This window comes from Mercenaria mercenaria, chromosome 16, assembly GCF_021730395.1.
Source record: "Mercenaria mercenaria strain notata chromosome 16, MADL_Memer_1, whole genome shotgun sequence".
Classification (NCBI taxonomy): Eukaryota; Metazoa; Mollusca; class Bivalvia; order Venerida; family Veneridae; genus Mercenaria; species Mercenaria mercenaria.
In genome coordinates this window covers 35,706,739-35,712,151 of record NC_069376.1, presented here as the reverse complement: position 1 = coordinate 35,712,151, position 5,413 = coordinate 35,706,739, and the positions used below count along the sequence as shown (strand labels likewise).

General features: G+C 33.7%; 1 long non-coding RNA gene across 1 annotated transcript; it reads left to right on the top strand.

Moving 5' to 3' along the window:
* The first annotated feature begins 1,786 nt into the window (after positions 1-1,786).
* On the top strand, positions 1,787-2,371 carry LOC128549854 (uncharacterized). Its single transcript, XR_008367983.1, has 2 exons — positions 1,787-2,056; positions 2,331-2,371. It is a non-coding gene; the product is annotated as an uncharacterized LOC128549854 (long non-coding RNA).
* The last annotated feature ends 3,042 nt before the right edge of the window (positions 2,372-5,413 follow it).

Genomic DNA, 5,413 nt, shown 5'->3' with positions numbered 1-5,413 from the left:
CCGAAATATTCCTCAGCAACCACTTGCTGGAATTCAACAACAAAAGAACCATGATGGCCCTATATCGCTCACCTGAGTAGAGTTGTTTGCTTGAACAAATTTCTTAGCCAAAGCTTTAAAAACCAGAAAATTAGGAGAGTGGGTCTAGGTAAACATTATGCAAGATTACTTTTGAAATCTGAAAAAAATATTAAATGTGGTCCAAATCCGTTTGCTGTAGCTTAGAAAACAAGAAAGTAGGTCAGTAGGTCACATTCATGGTCACTGAAAGTCAGTTTTAAGATCGGTGTGCAAAACTGTTCATGACATCCAAATTTCATGGCTGTATCTTAAAAAACAAGAAAGTAGGTCAGTAGGCCAAGATTACAGGCAAGTGGCCCTCAATTACTTTAGGTCATAAGGTAATAATAATAAAACTAGGAAATAGGATCAGATAATTTTTGAAGTATTTTTTCCTATATAACTCGTGTAAAAAGTATGTGACCCTCGGGGCGGGGCCTCTTTTTACCCCAGGGGCATAATTTGAACAATATTGTTAGAGAGTCACTAGGCAATGCTGCATACTGAATATCAAAAGCCTAGGCATTGAACTTTCAGTCAAGAAGATTTTTTAAAAGTTTTTTCCCATGTAAGTCTATGTAAAACTTGGGACCCCCAGGGCAGGGCCTCCTTTTATCCCAGAGGCATAATTTGAACAATCTTGGTAAAGGACTACTAGGCAATGCAACATACCAAAAAATCAAAAGCCTAGGCCTTGCAGTTTCAGACAAGAAGATTTTTAATTATTTTTTCTATTAAATTTAAGTCTATGTTAAACTTGAGACCCCCGCGGCGGGGCCTTTTTTCATCCCAGGGGCATAATTTGAACAATTTTGGTAGGGAACCAAAAGGCAATGCTACATACCAAATATCAAAGGCCTAGGTCTTTTGGTTTCAGTCAAGAAGATTTTTAAAAGTTTTTTCATATGTAAGTCTATGTAAAACTTTGGACCCCCAGGGCAGGGCTTCCTTTTACCCCAGAGGCATAATTTGAACAATCTTGGTAAAGGACTACTAGGCAATGCAACATACCAAAAAATCAAAAGCCTAGGCCATGCAGTTTCAGACAAGAAGATTTTTAATTATTTTTCTATTATATTTAAGCCTATGTTAATTTTGAGACCCCCGCGGGGGGCCTCTTTTCATCCCAGGAGCATAATTTGAACAAAGTTTATAGAGGACCATTAGATGAATGTCACATGCCAAATATTGAGGCTCTATGACTTGTGGTTTTGGACAAGAAGATTTAAAAAGTTTTCCCAATATAGTTCTATGTAAACCATGTAAAATATCATATCATAAAATAAGCAATCTCAATAACCTGAATAAAGTAAGGCCAAGATCATCTAGAAGATCGAAGCTTTTAATAGTCTGTTTCTTTGCCGGTCGATCTCTGTTACTGATTACACACATTTTTGGTTTTACGCCCAGGGCCCCCTTCTCTTATACTTCATGCACAGTGTCTAGGTGTAGTACTGTGATATAACATTTACAAAATAATTGTCCAAATGTAAATGTATGGTTACAAGTATAGGCAAACTAAACAATGCAGATTTTCTTTAGGCAGGTATATCAGTAACTGTGTTACATGCATGTTCATTCTACATGCATGCTTGTTGGTTCATCGAAGTGTTTAAAATCAGTTCGAATCTGGCTTAGTATCGGACATATTGACGTGGTTACTGGACTATATCAATCTGATCACCTCGGCCTTTGGAGGCAGTAAACAGTTTTGAGCCGCTAGTGTCGAATTGGCCGGGGTGAAATTTACAAATAAGAGGCAATTTACGGAATGAAGTGCATATTTGAACTTCTAAATTATAATAATTGCTAGAATTGAAGTTTCAGCGGCTAGAATTGAGTTTCACTTATTTAAAAAAAATCAGTTGAGTAGCCTTGATCTTGATAGTATGACGTAATGACTTGCAGGAGCGTATACATGCTTCCTCTGAGCTAGCTTAAAGTGGGGTTGTCATTTTAGCAGGGACCTCAGGAAAACTGGAACAGTGAAGAAACGGTACGGATGGCACATATATTTTGAGCTTATTTTCAGATTTTACAGTGTTACTGGAGTATGGAACAGTGTAGCAGTTGGGGCTATAATTTTCAGGAAATTTTCTGCAGCGATTTAAAAATTGGCAAATTTAGCTTTTTTCGTCATCAGTTTCCGCGACCGGGAGAGCACAAAATTCAGGTCTTGTAAACAGAAAACTAGATATTAGAGATGTATTGTAGATGGTTTGTAACGATAGACATACAGTGATGTTAATGTTGCAATATCTTTATTTCAGGTGTGTGGTTACAGACTTTTGTGTGAGGTTTTGAAAGTTAGGTAGGCGACTCTAGGCTGAGGAGCTCAGAAAACTGTTTACTGCCTCCTTTATGCTACGCAACAGACCGTATTTACCGGAGAATACGGAAATGCCCGATGTTGCACGATTGTGGACTATATAAGCAAAAACAGAGATTAAACAACAATAAATTTTATTTAGAAAGAACGTTAGATGAAATATCATTAAAACATTTAAGACAGGTACTACACTGAAACGCTTTGAAAACATACACTTTTTTTAAAGTTCTGTCAAAAATATTTTAGACATATAAAATGTAATTTCTTATGTTTAATTTTAAAATAGTTCATGTATGAAAAAAGAACGATTTTAGCTAGAATGTCATGCTTTTTGATCTGCAAAATTGAACTCTACTCGATTTTTACTCTTACAACTGGTGGATTTGAAAAAGACCACCTTTTCATTTAAGAGAAGTAGATTCTTTGAAAGGCAGCATTTTTCAAAATCAACACGCTATCTTTGATTTAACAAAAGTAATACTTCATCCCAAAGGGTTGACTTCATATCCATTCGCTATGTTTAAAGCGATACAATGTGTGTTCCTTGTGAAGTGTTTTAGAATTCCTGTAATTCTTACCATAATCGCAAAACGGGTAATAAAACAGGTTTCATGATAATACTTTAATTGACACCTAGATCTCAAAATCAATAACGTGCAAGTAAAGGCTGCATCAACTTTAAAGGTATATTGGATCCAAATTTCATATCTAAAAATATGAACAATTACTTCATTTAGTTTAATAATAATAACATGCAAACTTACAAATAACAAGTTTATGCGTATTATATAACAGTATTATGCATTAGATTTAAAATAGTATACACGCTGTACACACGCTGTAAATGTGTTTTTAACAATCAACTTTTTCTACATGACATCTTATTATAGAGAAAAACTTTATTTATATATTTCGTATACTTAAACACATTTGATAAGGATTTTTATAAATACATCTGAAGTAAAATATTTTAGTGAAAGATGGCCGTTGGATATCTTTAATTCACTGTATTAAAAGCTTGTTGGATTTTTGACCTCATCTGCATATCAGGTGAATTAAAAGCAAATTAAAATTAAATTAAAAGAAGTTATTCATAAGTATTTCAGATGTGAGTTTTCAAAGCGTTTCAGTGTAATATTACAAAGTACTGCATCTTATCATTACTGAACACTGCAAAGGACAAGGTTCACTTAAGCCTTGTTTGGCATACACAATTTGAAAAACATTCAAATAGGTGATACATGAATAACTTATACATTGAAGGTAGGTGCGTCATGCTAATTGTCAAATGCCAAATACGTAATGCTTAGAAAATGCCAATCACTTAATGCTAAATGCTACATACCGAATGCTAAATATGCCAAGTACCTTATGCTAAATTTTAAATGTCAAATAGCTAATGCGTATTGATAAATGCTAAAATTTAATCATCAACCTCTGTCAATTGATGAATTAATGTTTCCATCTCTTAACCTTATAAAGGTAACTTTTAGTTCTTTGAAGACATATACTATTCGTCCAGTCTGACTTGAAACAATAACATGTTCTACCGGCCATAAGAACATTTGACCGAAGCTGTCTTAAAATGTTTAGAAAAAAGGTTTGGTTTTTTTCAGAGACAAGTTTATGTAACAAAGGCTTATGACTATTTAAAGGATACATTCTTACACTGATATATTCAAATAGTTTACAAAGCATTTTGCAATAAGCATTTCTCATTTATTGTTTCACATTTCCTAATTAACAATTAGCATATATTGTTCGACAATTCAGTCAATATTTTACACTCGGCATTTGCCAAATAATATTCTGCATGAACTATTTGTCATTAAGCATTTGGCAATTAGCATAGTGCACCGGCCTTCCATAGCTTCCTGCCAGAATGTGTATATTCTGTAGTTGATGAAACAAAACATATCACTGAGTATTACTGAAATCATATAATTTTGAGAAAATATTTTTTTTGTCAAATTTTGGTGATATGGGAATGGTTTTAGTAGCTAGCACTGTCTAGGACCAAACAAATACTTTGATTGTTAGCCCAGCTTCTTTCACAGAATTTGTGGTCAGTTTTGGTTGTGGTCGATAGCTGTACTCGTATTGAAAATTTCAGATTAATTTTAATAATCGGTAAAGAATGCACGTTTTCCCATACCTGTAATATTATCTTCGATAGTGAATAGCTATAGGGTGTAACTATTGCATTTAGTTTGATAAAACAAAAGTTCTTAATGAAAGACATCTTTGAATTTATTCCATTTATAAACTTTCAATTTAAAGCCATTTTGAGGCAAAAGTAAACCTTCTCCTTTACAAATTATCTCATCTACTTCACCCAGTGTTTGCGCTACATCAAGAAACATATCAAGGGTTAAGGGGGTCAAAAGTTCCGATACATTCTTTTTAACTTTGTTTGTCATCAAAGCTATCTATATGACATTTTGTTTGTCTTTTGCAAGATATACCTATCAATACATGTTGCCTGTATGATGTTGCAAGGGTCGCGATCGCAATACAAAGTATGCAATATTTCAATGAACGGCTTCTAAAAGTTCATGAATGCATGATGACCCTTGCAGGACCACTACAGTAAAAGCTAAATTGAAAAAAAAAAAACGTACAAAACAAAATGTAAGGTTTGAAAATTTAGTGTTACAAAAGGTGTATATAGTCAATAATACTTGCCCGTGCCATCACAGGGAGTACATGGACGACTTATTTCCCAATTATCTAAATATAGTCATTTTTAGATTTTTTTTTCATATGTACAGTCATGTGTTATTGCAATTATATCAGCAAGGATACGCATGCTCAATAGTTGGGCTGATTCGAAACATTATCTAAAACAATGGAGATTCGCAGATGAGTAGGATAGAAAAACAAAGATAGGTTTCAGTAATATTTTTCTTTTGTTTTACTAACTAAACTAGAATCTACAATGTAGGATAGTGTCTTCTTTAAAAAAGGTTGGATTCAGTTTTGTCATTTGTTTTCGTGACCTGTCAAAATAATGTTTTTCTTTTG